The sequence below is a fragment of the Fukomys damarensis genome, unplaced genomic scaffold (assembly GCF_012274545.1).
Source record: "Fukomys damarensis isolate Sample0158 unplaced genomic scaffold, DMR_v1.0_HiC HiC_scaffold_5, whole genome shotgun sequence".
Classification (NCBI taxonomy): Eukaryota; Metazoa; Chordata; class Mammalia; order Rodentia; family Bathyergidae; genus Fukomys; species Fukomys damarensis.
Genome location: NW_022900917.1, coordinates 24,698,343 through 24,714,791, shown reverse-complemented (window position 1 = coordinate 24,714,791; position 16,449 = coordinate 24,698,343). Strand labels below are relative to the sequence as shown.

General features: G+C 35.0%; 1 long non-coding RNA gene across 1 annotated transcript in view; it reads right to left on the bottom strand.

Moving 5' to 3' along the window:
* Positions 1-7,443, bottom strand: part of LOC104849207 — a 336,781-nt gene extending 329,338 nt beyond the window's left edge. Inside the window, exon 1 of the long non-coding RNA XR_776671.2 lies at positions 7,332-7,443. This is a non-coding gene — a long non-coding RNA (uncharacterized LOC104849207). The remainder of the gene's footprint in view (positions 1-7,331) is intronic.
* Between the last annotated feature and the right edge of the window lie 9,006 nt (positions 7,444-16,449).

The window sequence follows — 16,449 nt, the reverse complement described above, 5'->3', positions numbered from 1 at the left end:
ATATGATAGTATACATGTGCTAATAAAATGGAGACAATTAAAAAATAAAAAAATAATAGGACTAAATGTAATATTTTAGGAAAGTAACAATCTAGGTGAACATAATAAGTTGTTAAATAAATTATTCTACATTTGTACAACTCGAAGCAGCTGTTTTAATTGATATGTATTTAGAAATTCATATTTATTATATTAAAGATATAAAGATATCTACAGTGTGATGGGCTATAGACTAATACACAGAGCATAATAAGAAATTTGTTTCACTGAGAGAGTAGAAATAATGAGATTAGCAGAAGAAAGAATTAGCAAAATAGGACCAGGGATTTAGCTCAGTGTTTCTGGCGACTGCCTCACAAGCACAAGGACCTGAGTTCGATTCCTGGTACCCCCCAAAAAAAGAAGAATTAGCAAAATAGAAGTAAGCAATCTAAAAGCAGGTAGTGTTTCCTAAATATTCATATTCCCTTTTCTATGTGCTGTTACCCTCTGATCCTGTCTTTTCTCCTTAAACTTAGTGTTCTCTTTATCACTACTGCTATAATCTTTATTTAGATATATCATTTTTCATGTTTGTGTAAAATATGAAATATTTTTACACTTCCCAGACTTGCCTTTCTCAAGGGCATACTTGCCAAGGAAGATGGAGAAGGAATAATATTTTTTACTTTCCAATCTACATGCAACATCATGCTTTCCAGAAAAAGCATAAACTCTGTCGCATCACATATCGGACCATTATAGCTATGACATCTATCTACCTATCTCTGCAGCTCATTAATCATGCCCCGCCCCCATCTCCCTCCACAATCTGACTTCAAGCCAAGCTTAACAGTTTGCACATTTCCTAAGGTTACTATGTCCATTTTTCTGCATGTTTTCACTGGCTTCTTTATCTCTTGAAAGTTAACTTGTTTCCTCATCTGGTTGTGATTCATCTTTTACATAGATAAAATCACTGCTGTTTAATGTCAAAGCTGATATCAGCTCTCCTGTTAATGTGGCCATTCATTTCAATGACAAACTATAATTCCACATTTAGAAATAGATAAGGGACAGTGGAAAGCTGACATTTCAAGGTCTTTTTCAGCTTTTTCATGAAACTAAACAAGAATAAGAATTAACCAACCAAGTGGTGCTTGAGTTGACTGAGCACATTTGTGAGCCCTTGGTAGACAAAAAAATACCTCGTTTTAGAAGAAGTTTCGTATAGTATCAAAAGTAGAGTTAGCCGGGCGTGGTGGCACACACCTGTAATCCCAGCACTCGGGAGGCTGAGGCAGGAGGATCGCTGTGAGTTTGAGACCAGCCTGAGCTACATAGTAAGTTTCAGGTCAGTCTCAACTACATAGTGAGACCCTGTCTCAACCTCCCCCAAAAAAGTAGACTTGCTTTTCTTTTCCCTTCTTACCTTTCCCCTACCCCTCCCATTCCCCAACACCTTTAGAACTTTTCTTCCCATTACATAATATCAATTATTCATTTTGAAAAGAAAAAAATAAGAAAAAATGGAAACAAAGTATTTGTAAATAGAGAAAGGTGGAGGGGGGAAAGGAAGCTAGGAGAATAGGGAAAAAAATAAGAACCTAGATACATCCTGTAAAGGTACAAGATCTCAAAGGTGAATGTAACTATATTGTATACTTAAAATGTACCAATAAAAACATATTTTTTAAAAAGTAGGCTTGTATTTAGAAGTGGTAATTCTGCACAGAAAGTAGTGAAGAAAGGGGATTCTTAAGAGAAAAAGGAAGATGATAACATTAGGAGAAGACCAAGGCCTCTGTGGATTGACCATTACCAGCTAACGCCTGTCCCTTTGTTATAGTTTCCTATTAACAATAGGAGCCACTTGACCCAAAAACTCTTGAGAGCTTACACCTTTTTCCGGAGAGATAGACAATCACTGAATATAACACAGAGGTGAAAAAGGCTACTCCTTTGTCCCTTTCAAGGACAATACCTTGGTGCCATTTTCACGTTCAAGTTCAAATTGGGACCACTTGAACCCACGTTGCTGTCTCATGTTTCCCCTTCTCCCAGCCTGTTTTCTTCATCAACTTTCAGATTCCCCTCGAACCACTACCTCCATAAATCATTGACCAAGAATCCTCTTCTCAGAATTGTTCCCAAAATCCTAAGGAACCCAGCCTAGGATAAAAATGACAAACTTTTCAAGGGTGAGAATGTTCAACACTAAACTTTAAGGTATTTGTATTACAGAGTTGAAAACTCTCCCACTGGGCTTATCTTCTGAAGATTGTTCTGCACGCACTTCCATCAAAACACATATAAGATTTCAGGGGAAATCAAAAATAAGTGGCTTAAATTTCAGCATGTGTTTCAACACAAAGCTGAAGGAAGAAAACAACCACAATGAAATAAACCATTCACTGGAGTTAGGAACCCAGTACCAAAAAAATAATAATAATAAAATATAAGTGTTTGGGAATTCATGAAAATAATGAGAGTAGGACTTCTTACAGAAAATGGAAATTGTAACAGATGAAGTTGATGCCACCCCACATCGCTTGGCTCACGTCAGTTTACCTGCAATTAGTTCCCAGCACACTGACAGTCTATGCCTCTTTTATCCCCCATTACCTCCCTCCAGCGCCACAGAGAATATTCTCCTGCACACAGCCAAAAATTATAGAGGAGGTAAGACCCCAGGAACAACAAGCAACCATTCTGGAAGGGAGTAATGGATAAATTCAGTGGCTTCCTTGGCCGTTTAGCCAGCATAATTTCCTTGTAAATTATCCTTTTATTTGCTTTCTTGTATCATCTTCCCTATTCCCTCTCTTACACTCTCATATTTCCTGGGATTATGTCCCAAAGAAATAGCTTGTATCCATGTCCTGTATGCTGTACTGGATTTGAAGAAACCCCAATTTAATTAGGAATCAGACCAATTTTATTTAAATATATATTTCTGATGACTTAATTTGAATGCCATTTTTCTGGGAAGCCTTTTTCACCCTACTCTCGCCCCAGTATCAACAGCTGTGCCATTATTTTTCTTGAATATAGCAGTGAAAATTATTTCTGTTGTTAGTAAAAAGTCAAATTAAAAGAGTAGAGAGGAGGGTATGTTGTATCAAATAACTAGGCACTCAGGAGATGACACACAGCTTAGCTCCTCCAGGGCTTGAATCATGATATCAAAGATCATTCTCTTCACCTTTATTTCTTCACATTTGCTTTTTTGAAGTTGGCCCCATTTTTCAAAATGATTGCAAAATTACTGCAGTGGAAATAGTCACTAATCCTGTAAGGTTCATATCCAATAGGAAAAACAAAAGAAATTTATCCTAATACAGAAAGAAAAAGAAAAACAAAGGAAAGAAAGGAAGAAAGAAAGAAAAAGAAAGAGTATCCCTGCCTCTCAATTAGTCTTAAGGGATCACAAGAACTTAACTAAACCAATGATACTGATGTACTCATTGAGGTTTGGACCATTTCTGTCATTTTCAACCTACAGAAAGTGCCCCACTAATTCAAAGAGCTGAAAAAGGAGTATTTACTGCAGAGAAATCAGACAATCATTAGCAGGGAAAAAGTGACTGTGCTAGAAGGCAAATAAACAATTTGCTACAATAAATAAATAAACAGTAATGGTGTTCTGCTTTAAAACCATAGTATTTTACTATAATTCTTGGAAGCTAATGTATGTTTGTATTTGTATCCATTTTCATAAAAATATGTATAAATAAACAAACTGAAACATTCATTTTAATCTAAAATATCTCCCATCTTGATGGTTTGGGGCTTTTTTGATTCCTCACTCAGGCATGGTGCTTTTGTCTGCTTGAATGGGTAGGGACATTTGTTTTAATAAAAACTTGCTTAATATTTGGAACTACAGCAACATATTTATTTATAAGGCAAGGCTAGGTGCAGCCTCCAGGGAATAGATCTGCCCCATTAACTAGAACTCTCATTGGTTTCACATATGGAGAGAGTTGATGTTCTGAGAATGAGTGTTAATAGATCCTAGAGAATCAAGCACAGTTTAATGTTTATAACAAGTACAAAAGACCATCATGTAAAAATGTGTCCAGGGAAATCCAAGACTTCCTCCATGGTGTGTATTTACCAGGCTACAATTAGAGCATTAAAACAATTAACACAGTAGTTAAATTAGAAAATAAAATCTCATTTCATTTTCACTCCCTTATTTTACTTCTTGAAATTGAATGAGAAGTTTTCATTTAATTTAGTATAACTCAACTATATTCCAATTGCATAAAATTCTCATAGGTATAGAGGGAAAATTACTTTTTTAAAAATTGAGAATGATGCATATTTAAGTTTTTTAAAGGGGCTTACAAAAAAGATTCAGAAAAATAAAAAGTATTCCTTTAAGAAGAAAAATGTCATGTACACTTAAATAATATATTTTTCCATAAATATATCCCTTACAGAAATATATCCTAAAATTCCCAAAAGTGAGGGTAATGAAAGAAAACTTAGACTGTCTTATGAGTTTTACTCATGTCTCCTTTTTCTTCACCCTGTAAATGCTGGTAAGCCCTCCTACACATTCCTGGAGTGCAAAGCTGGGTCTGGCACTTTTTGGTTCCATATGCTTCTATGCAATAAAAATCAGCAAGCATGGGCTTTATCATATTCTGCATAAATTAGGAGTGTGATTTGCCAATATGACTGGGCAACAGTCCAGCTGTCTTGAAAAATTAAGAAAAGGAATAGAAAGAAGTGTTTTTTCCTGTCTCTTCACATGAAAGCGGAGGGCACAAGTTCAAACTAAATGGAATAAACTTAGCATCTCACACCCAAAGTACTGAGGTATCTGCACTTTTACAAGGTGAAGAAACAGGAGTCATATGGCTTAAATGACAGAAAATTTTAAGGGTCATAACAATGCACTGATCCTGATTTTTTCATGTATATTGATCAATTTTAAGCTCATATTTATGATTGAGCATATAGGGTGCAAAAGATGATGGGGAATCTTGAAGATATAATTTCATCTTTTGTTAGCTAATGTATCCACCAACACCAAACCCCGATAGATGCAAATAAGATTCATGCACTATCTCAAATAAAAAGTCAAATACACCTGGTATAATGGAAGGGAAGCTGGATATGGAGCAGGAGATAACTCAAAACAAAGAAATCTAAAAGTTGTAGGGGCAGAAGCAGAGACTTCAATATTGAAATTTTTAGTATAATATCAAAAAATTCCAATTTTCAATTCTTTATTCATGGACCTTGGAATGCCTTGGGAGAAATATCATCATACACTGATCACAGATTTAGAGCATATGCTATATCCTGAATAAAATAATCCCAGCTCACAAAGTGCTACCACCCAGCTGGTGCTACAGCAGAGTATTCAAAAAACCGTCTAATCCACCCATTGGGCCAGCTGTCTCAGCATGATGAGGAACATAAGATCAGTAATTTCCATAACATGGGCCAATGCTAGATTTTATTAGCTGCAAAATTAGTTTCCTTATCACAAACTTGATGTGTGAACTACTATGAACTACCAATGAATAAGGTTTCTGAAAGTTCACAGATATTGGTTTTGGAAATATTTTGTACAGAGAAAACAAAATTCATATTCAGAAACCCTAATTTAGAAAAAAACTGCCCTTCCATTATGGTACAATGGAACTTATTCAGTGAGATCAATCTGCCTATAGGTTGATCACTGGTCACCCTTGGGGAATAATGCCTTGCCAGAACTAAGCTCTGGCTTCTGATCTTGAAAGTAGGAAATTTAGCAACAGCTCTAATCAGACTTTCCTTAGTAAGCAAAAGTTCAGTTTTCTAAAACAGTCACCGTTTTATCAGGTACTTGTTGTATAAGAATGAGATGACCATTACTGATGTTCACAGGACAAGTGATCATAATTACCTAATTATTTAAAAACACAAATATATTCATATTCTTCCCAATTAGAGGTACATACACCATTTCTAAAGATCATCTTGATACCAGTATTCAAACTGTGTTCCTTCTAAACTAAACCATTAGTCATTTTAGGCAATGCCTGCATATCATGCAGAACCATATGACAGTCCAAAGATCTTATTCCTCAGTAGATGAAGCCATAAATATGGGTTAATGATAGGGAGTAGGCAGCATGAGAATCTGAACCATTGTAGATGAAATTCACTTGTGCCTAAGGACATGCTCAAGCTCAGGATCTTATATATACACCACTGCCATTTATTGGTGGAATAAAGCTCTACATGCTCAAATTTAAGGCTCAGTAGGACAAGTCAACAACCAATCCTCAATGGACATAACAGGTTATGTGATAACTTGATGACCTAGAGTGATATAGTTCAGGCTCTTCTGGGATCCAGTAACAAAGCAGAAGTCTTTTGAAAGAGGCTTTTTTCATTTGAAGAAGTCATATTGATATTTCTCCAAAATCCTAATCATTTGAACTGTAATTTACTGATAAGGTCCTGATAAAAATTCTATAAAACATTTCTATCTTTCACAGACATGTCACACATCGCAAATTTGGTAGTCAAGTGGCTCAAAATTGAGCCTTCCTCTAAACCTGCACAGAATTGCAACCTTCCAAGTTAATCAATAATAAAATAAATGTTATCTTTATAGCCCAAAAGGGTCCATGAGACCCTGAGGTTTTTCTCTTTATAGCAGGAGGGGCCAACTTGTTCTTCACCTTGGGAGGACATTATCTTAACATTCTCTGGACCATTGATAACATATACAATTTTCCTCAGGTAGAGTCATTTTTAATTTTTGTGTTTATCTTAACATTCTCTGGACCATTGATAACATATACAATTTTCCTCAGGTAGAGTCATTTTTAATTTTTGTGCAACATATATTTTGCATATATATATATATATATATGCAGTGAAATATATATATGCAGTGAGAATAGAGAGTTGAATATTATTGAATATTAGAAAAGTTGTATATTCTTGAATTGTAAAGATGGTCAAGGACCCTAGAGACTAGATTATACAAACAGCTAGAAATTTGCTTTAGGTCTGAAGAGAAAGATATATTCTTGGCTATGCCAAATGAAAGTTATCTGCTTTTCATTGTCTCTAGTAACAGAAAGAAAATAATTCAACAAATTAATTGCATAACAGGGAATATTTTGATCTGCTCTAGTGGAAAAAAAAACACATCTGAAAGAGCTGCTGCAACTGAATTTACCATCTGACTAAGTCATTTTCTAACATTATCTTCTGCACAGACAAAATAGGAAAGTTAGATGTGAAAGTGATATGTGTTACAGGTAATGATTTCTACTTTCTTAAGTTTTTGATGGTGACACTAATCTTAAAACCCATACAGGAAGAAGTGTTACCTTTAGTTCACTATTTTTATAGGCAGAAGTTATTCCAAATGCTTTTCTCTTAGGTATTTCCACCATAGAAATTCTCAATCCATGGATCTAGAAATCAGTATGAGTGCTCTGTGAGTTTCTTATACACGTATGACTATTCCAGTTAGACATTCTGGCACTGAGGGAAAAAAAGAAACACAGGGTGGGCTTGTGTTCCCAGTGGAACAAACTCAAGCAAAACATCATTAACATCCTGACCATCTAATTCCCCTTTCCTGACTGGAGAATGATCCTGGAATTTTATGTCTCTGGAAATTTTGGCTCATCAGAGATAGTGTCGAGTTTACAATAGTAATTCTCCCTTTCTCAACACACCCTTGTAAATGGGCACATATTCTTTAGGGGAAGATTAGAGGAAAATACATTGTGTAAGTTTTTGGCAGTGCAAAGCCCTTCCTGAAAGAAATCTGGCACCCTTTCATTCAAGATGCCCTAGAAATGTGAACTAGCTCACAAAATGGAAATTGCTTATCTATTTCAGTGATTCAAGTTAGACTTCTGTTCAATAGACTCAGTTTTTCCATTTCTACAAATAAAGTAAGAATTTAGCAAATCACATATGCATTCAGTCCTTGGGACACCATGACAGACTGCCTAATGACAAAATGTGGAAAATAATCATTCTGATTACTGCTCTACCTATTACATAAATTTTGCCCACATTGTCTCTAACAGTTAAGTGCTATTGCTTGGCCCCTGCCACTTTGGGATCCTATCATCTCTATTAAGTTAGGAATTCTATTTTGATAGTAAGGCTTCCTACTTTTATTCCTATCCTGGAGCAAAGACTCACCGCTGAGCTCCTGTAGGGTGATGATTCTACTTTCATCAATGTATTTCTCAAAGCCTTAAAAAAGTATCTTTCAAACTTTTATATGGGTCAAGCATATAAGGAAGATGAAGTGAACAGGTCTTTCAATATTTGTAACCCTTTTGATAATTCCTCCAAACTATACCAAGGAAGTTCTAGTAGCTTGATTTTAGCCAACTTATCAAGCCTATAGTTAGTGCCAATTACTAGTCATTTACACTGAGGACAGAAACTGTTCTCTGAACTGATTTCAATAAATTCAACCTGTCCCATCATTAAATTCTCCCACTCTTTCCAATACAGGTTTAATCCCTTTCCACACATAAACCCCAGGTTTCTGTTTATGTAAGTATAAAGTATGTAAAAGAATTATTTTAGTGTGTACCATATGTTCCTGTATTTAGGACATAATTTTTATCTGACCTACAACACCTCAATTTATAAGCGGAAAGAAACGGTGGGGTAGATATGTAGATGGGGATCAGGAAGTAAAGTTCAGGACAACTGAGTTCTCCAGGCAAAGAGAGACTGAATTCCTCAAACTTGGGAGGAAAGTCTGTTCCTGCGGCAAATGAGGCTTAATATAATTAAAAACTTCAAGTTTTTGCATTGTTAGAACCATATATTCCCATCACATTTTTGTGGCCCTACTGCTTCTCAATCAATACTTTATCTTAATTTAAGAAATACTGAAAGGCTAGGTTGAACTACAGTCCAGCCACCCTTTAGAGTAGGTTTTGGGTTTGGTTCTATGAAATTTTGTAGATAGTATGAGTTTCTCTCACTCAGAGAAAAAAAAAAATAAAGGCTTTCTAATCCATTTCCAAGACATTAATCTTGAAACCTAAACCTTAAGTTCATTTCTTTCTTCATATTTTCTAGTGTAATCAGTCAACAGTGTTATATTAACTTTCATTAAAGTATTCTACCACAGCATCTACTTAATGACCCAAAACTTTGTCATTAAATCCAAACTTTTGGATGTTACCATTAACACAGGTAATGACCTGTTTTTTTAAAAATGCTATAAGATGATAATTTTTGTTTTTAGAGTTTTACCATTGCATATCATAGATTACCAGTGTCCCTTTTATTACTCCCAGTAACAACATCCATGTTTTTCAATGTAATCAGCAGTGAATCTATTATTCATTGCTATCTGTAATATTCTGCTCTTGTGGAACCAATTTTGGCAACAAAAACTGAAACAATCAGGGTGTAATAATAGAAATAGAACCTCTAAAAGTATTAAGAAATGAAAAATTTTATTATAAGAATAAAATCTTGCACAATTGTTATAGAAGTTAGAAAAATAGACCAAAAATGGAAATTAAAGAATCAGGGCAAAGTGCCTTTCTGAAGCACTGCACTAAGTGACAATGCGGGGTTTTCCAAGGAAGCTAAAGACCAGGTACACTGGGGCACTAGAATGACACCCCAAAGAAAGGGGACAGAATAATAAAATATGGGAGCTTCTTGATATTGTACTTACTTGAAGGCCAGAATTCTCTGTTCTTCAGAGAAAGCACTTGCAAAGATGTGGTCACACCAAAGGGAGGGGACACGTAAGCAGTTGTCTCACACTATGAGTAACCATGACCTTCAGCTTGTAACGGCTCCTGCTTTACTTCTGCCCAAAATTCCATAATATTTCACTTCTTAGCAAAGTTCAGCTTGGAACCATATGGGGAAGAGGATTGTGGGAAAGATAGTTCCAGTTTAGCCAAGTTGACATACTAAAACACCACAGAGTATTTTCCATATTTAAATCCAATTAGATTTAAATCATGTGCCATTGTTATTATTTTGCTTGTAAGCCACAGAAATGTACTCTGACTAATGTTTGAAAAAAACATGTCACTGGAATAATATTTTGGGGAAGCTCGTAGAATAGATGCTAAAGAAAATGCTTAGAAATGAAAAAGAAATCCAGAATAGAAAGTAACCCTTCACAATTTCATCACAATTTCTGCCCTGTAGTAAAATTTTTGTTGTTGTTGTTGTGATTGCTTGTAAGCCACAGAAATGTACTCTGACTAATGTTTGAAAAAAACATGTCACTGGAATAATATTTTGGGGAAGCTCGTAGAATAGATGCTAAAGAAAATGCTTAGAAATGAAAAAGAAATCCAGAATAGAAAGTAACCCTTCACAATTTCATCACAATTTCTGCCCTGTAGTAAAATTTTTGTTGTTGTTGTTGTGATATATATGTATATCTTTTCTTATGATTCTAACTCTTTGAAAAGAAAATTTCTCTTAGGTTAAGCTTAGGTAAGCACACTTTCCAGTTGCTCCTACTAAGACAGTGGGATTTGGTAGAAATAACTTGTTAAAGCATCTAAGAAACCCTTCATCTTCCACAGAGATTAATTTTCTTTGCTTTAAAGTTTTACCTAGCTTATTGAAAAGATAGTGTAATTTAATTTTCCATCAACAAATTTGAGTGATGCGAGAAAGAACAAATGAATTAGCCAAAAATGTGTAATGAATATTCACCCTTCAATTAGAGATTTGAAGATCTATACAGAGCTAGTCAAAATGTTTTCCTCAACACTGAGCTTCTACCTCACCCCAGAAAGAATGGCTGCTATCAAGAAATCAACCAATAACAAATGTTGGCAGGATTGTAGGGAGAAAGGAACCCTTCTCCATTGTTGGTGGGAGTACAGACTAGTACAACCACTGTGGAAATCAACATGGAGATACCTCAGAAAACTAGGATTAGAAGTTCCATTTGACCCAGCCATCCTCTGCTGGGTATCTTTCCAAAAGAATTAAGAGAATCATACCACAAGGATATATGCACACCCATGTTTCTAGTGTCACAGTTTGTAATAGCTAAAACTTGGATACAGCTCAGTTGCTAATTAGTTGGATACTGGGTAAAGAAAATGTGGTTTTTCTATAAAACTGAGTACTACTCAGCCATAAAAAATGAGAAACTAGATTCATTTATAGGAAAACGGGTGAATATTGAGGTCATACTCAAGTGAAATCAATAGGACACACATGTAAACACTGGTTTCTCTAGTGTGAAAAACTAAAAGTGTAAATAAGATTCAAATTGTGTAACTGATAATGTGAAATAGGAAGAAAAGGGTTAAAGCTGTAGAAGAAGTGGGAAGGGTAGAGGAAAGGAAATAAGGGAAAGGAAAAAATGGAAACAAAGTCTTTGTAAGTGGGGAAGGGTGGAGGGGGTGAAGGGAGGACAGGGGTATGGGGAAAAAATGAGAACCAAGACCTGTCATGTAAAGGTACAAGATCCCAATGATGAATGTAACTGTGCTGTATACCTAAAATGTACCAACAGTCTGGATAAAGAGGATGTGGTTTTTGTATAAATTTGAATACTACTCAGCCATAAAGAATGAGAAATTAGATTCATTCATAGAAAAATTGATACATATTAAGTATATACTCCTAAGTGAAATAAATGTCACACATGTGTAAATACTGAATAGATTCTCTGGTGTGAAAAATATTATGTACATAAGATTCTAATAATATAATTGACAATGTGAAATAGGAAGAAAAGGGCTAAAGGTCTAAGGAAAGTGGGAAGGGTAGGGGAAAGCTAATAAATGAAAAAAATATATGAGAAAATGAAAAAATGGAAATAAAGTGTTTGTAAATGGGGATAGGAGGAGGGGGTGAAGGGAGGGCAGGGACAAGGGGAAAAAATGAGAACCAAGACCTGTCATGTAAAGGTATAAGATCCCAGTAATGTAACTGTAGTGTATACCTAAAATGTACCAAAAAACTCAATGAGAGGAACAATAAATATATAAATAAATCCATTCCATTGGACAAGAAAAAACAATGTACAAATAAACTCAATGAAGAAAAAAATAATGTTTTCCTGTTAACATAGCTTACCTCTGAGCACAGAAAAGGTTCATAGCAGCAAGCTTGCTGTGTGCTTCTGCCCATCCTGGATTTTGATGCACCATCAATTTAACCATGTAGATAGTGAAAGAATGTGTGATTACTTAATAGAAAATATTCAAATACCTCCTCAGCTAGACTTTGAAGATCTAGCATAATCATGTTTCAGAGCCACTGCCACTGTTTTGATCTCACAGCTTTTCACATGGGGTGCATCAGCTCACTGTGGAAAAAGAAATCCTTCAGTGTCAAGTAGAACTGAATTTAAATCCTATTTTTACCATATGAACTTTCTGTAAACTTTATAAATTTATTTGAATCTCTTGACTCTCACTGCCTTTAGCTATGATATTCATGGAGTCAGTAAATAATATATTTTTAAAATTTAAAATTAAAAAATTAAATATAAAATGTTACACAAATACAATAATCTCAGGATCAACTTGGTGCATACCACACTGGGGTCATGCCATATATATCAGTTCCTTGTGTATGTGTTGTTAGTCTCCCCTCCCTAAAAAGCCTTGGTTACTTTTTACCTAATCAAATCTCATACCATAAACATGCAGTTCAAATTTTTAAAATTTAAAATTAAAAAATTAAATATAAAATGTTACACAAATACAATAATCTCAGGATCAACTTGGTGCATACCACACTGGGGTCATGCCATATATATCAGTTCCTTGTGTATGTGTTGTTAGTCTCCCCTCCCTAAAAAGCCTTGGTTACTTTTTACCTAATCAAATCTCATACCATAAACATGCAGTTCAATTGTTATCATTTCTGTGAAATTTTCTAAACAACATAAAATTTCTAACTACTATACAGCTTCTTACCCATAGCACTCATTTAGGTACTTCATTAACTTTTGTTAAGTAATCATTAATTATTTTATGTATTATGTCATCTCTACATTGCGATATTATCTAAATTTTATACTAGTCAACATTTGAGTGCCAACTACTACTTGGCAGGAACTAGCCTGGAATTTGGTAATACAGAGATGAATGGTGCACTCGTGGTAACTTGAACATATTTGCAGTCTCTTGGGGAGGATAATATACTGGAAAATATGATATGATGGAATCATATATACTCAGGAAATGAAGAGAACAAACAGGACACCTTGTATTTAAAAAAAGATTAAATTGAAACTGAAATTTAAAGAATACAATGGATTTAGTGACTCAAATGGTTGGAGTCAACTACTGTTAAAGACTATACAAAAAAAAGTAAAAGGAAAAGACAGACTACTGTTGGGAAATCTGTAAATAATTCACTCTCACTGGAAAAAGAGTGAAAAGGGAAATAACAGTGAAAAAGGAAAGTAGCAGGAAATGAAGCTGAAGAAGCCAAATAAGGCACCGTCATAAAATGCTTCATTATCACTCCAAGGGTTAAGATCTTAAACATGATAGAGAAGAATTGAAGGAACTGAGCCAGAAAAAGCTACAATGAGTATCAATAATATCAATAAGAATCATGATAATAGCAATAATCATATGTTGAGCAATATATACACGGCACTGTGCCAAATAGATTATTTATTTAATCCTCAAAATAAAACTCTAAAATACTAATAGTAATCCCAATTTCCCAATGAGGAAATTGAGGCTTAGCGAGGTTAAACAACTTGCTTAAGATTACAGCTACTAAGTGTCGGAACTGGTTATAAATCAATCCAGCTCTATCTCATTCAAAAGACCACAGTCTTAACCACCGTATTCAGATTTATGTTTTCAAAAGATCACTTTGGCAGCAGTGTGGAGATTGGATTGAAGGCGACTAAGTCTACAGGCAAAGACTTCATTTAAAACAGTGCAAAAATATCATACTAAAAGGTTGAAAGCCCAACCCAGCTAGAGAGCCAAGGAAAACTAATTGGTAACTGGCTGGTTGAGGAAGATGAACCAGGGAAATCAAAGGTGATTTCATGTAACTGGGTTGTTAATGGTGTCAACATAGGATGTCACAGGCAGGGAAACTAGGAGATAATAAAATCCATTTGGGAGAGTATGGAGATTATGGTGCTTGCAGAAAATTTTCATGAAACATGGTATCTAGAGAAATCTGGCAGGCCTTGGGATACAGGGCATAGATATAGCTAGCGGGGCAGGGGGGCTCACTCAGACAATCTATAGAATACATGAAAGAGATAGGGATGAGAAGCTGAGATAAGGATGTAAAGCCGGAAACATCAATATCCGAGTGCACCTTCTGTATTAGATAAGAGTGTACAAGAAAGACAGAAAAGCAGCTTCCATAGGATTATAAATACCATCAGAATAATTGTAAAACAGAAAGGAGGAGTTATGATTCATCCATAGAGATGTAATAATGACAAAAGCCATGGTTAACAACTTGTTACGAAGAATTGGTGGTGATTTTCTGTTCTTTTTAAGTTACTATAGTTTAAGTATATAAAAAAAATTTAAATTATAAATAAAAGCCTGGCATGGTGGCACATGCCTGTAATCACAGCACTCAAGAGGCTGAGGTAGGAGGATCACTATGAGTTTGAGACCAGCCTGGGCTATATAGTGAGTTCCAGGTCAGTCTCGACTACCTAGTGAGATCCTGTCTCAAAAAACAAAACAAACAAACAAACTAATAAATAAAAGTTAAACATTTCCCATAAAGTTAGCTTTAAAGTGACTATTGATGATCATACAAAAGTAAGTGCATTAGAGTGCATTAAAAAGACAAAGACACCTGTGATTCATGGAGAAAGAGAAGAGAGAAAAGATATTTATTTCTACTGAAAAAAATAGCAAGAAAAAGACAAACAGGGTAAGAAATGCTTCCGTATAGGAAAAATGGGTTTTGTGGTTATGATGAGAAAAACTTAAATATGTTTATATTGTTGAAGACTAAATCAAAATGGTAATTTTTGCAAATCAGCTGAGTCTCTCAGCCAGCCAAAGGTAAATAGTGTCCCTCAAGAAATGTACTTCAATGAGAGTTCCTAGATAAAAGTAGAAGGACTCTGTGAAAGGATAGAAAGTTTATTCCACACGAAGGAGAATTCAAAGGATAAGGAAAACATTATAAAACCTCCTGTGTGTTAGATCATATTCAGTAACACGGTACAAAATTGTGGGCATGGGAAAAGGGTTCTAACAGTGTCAGAGTCAGGGACACTTTCCTATGGCCATGCTTGGACTTGGTAATGTTAAAGTGGGATGGGAAAGAGTTATTAGATATTAAGAGATAAAGGACATGGCAGAAAAAGAATATCTGTAATGAAGCTTTGTCCCTGTCCTGATATTTTTTTAATGAGTTGGAAAAGAAGCTGAATTTTTTTCAACCTGATAACCTTTATTTTTCTCTGCAAAGTATGGAATTATACCTGGAACTATACACAACATTCTGAAGCTGCAGTCAGAGCTCTAAGAAAGTTTACATCCCTAGAGACAGCCCACTCCCAAATTAAAAAAAAAAAAAAAAAAAGTCAGAGCCATCCCTGCACTTAACTGGAAATCAATATTTTTTTCTCCCTAATTCTTTTCTTCTACCATAGGTTTTCATTTTCTCATACATAACTGATCAACACTATTTTTAGTTTTGCTCTTTGAGTAGAAAGAATGGAGACTAATTCAATCTTCTCCAAAAAGATAGGGATTTATATTAGGAATATTTGTGGACCAGACAGAATCAAATAACACTGAAAATTAAATCTAAAGCAGCTCTGGGACCATACAGGATTGCTCTTCAAGGCCTTCCCTCACTAGGGAAGAAGGGAAGAGATGAAGGACTACATAATGTAAAATATAACTGCCTGGAGACATAGCCTAGAAATAGGCAACCGTATTAGAGGGATAGTGGATAGAGGGGTAAATAGGCATTTCTAATGTAAATTCTTACATTGGTCTTTGATAAGTATTTTTTGTACACGAGAAAAATGAATCATGTCACCCCACCCCATACTTTCATATATACTTAAAGATTGAATCCCATTTATGTCTTTCACCTAAATCTTCAGATTCAATTCCAGTCACTAGCATTACTCCTACCAGAACAGTAAGAGCTCTCTTTACAAGCCCTTAAAAATTTTCCCACTCAAGAGATAGACAAGCAATTCAAACTTAATCTGAGTGCCTGAAGCATCCTCCCAAGTAGACTGCTAAGTACAAAGAAGCCCCTCTACCATTTTCCCTAAGCACATGCTGACAGGCCCTAAAAGTTTGGAACACATAAAGACATGCTCAGTTGGTATTTGAAATGATAAAGGAGGCCCAAAAAAATGAACTGATCTATTGATTAACTGTGAAGGATAAATATAAAACATATTTACTTCCCATGATCATCCTACTCCAAATTATCTCTATCTGAAAAATTATTTGTGCAAAACTTTCAACTTATAGAACCATAAATCAT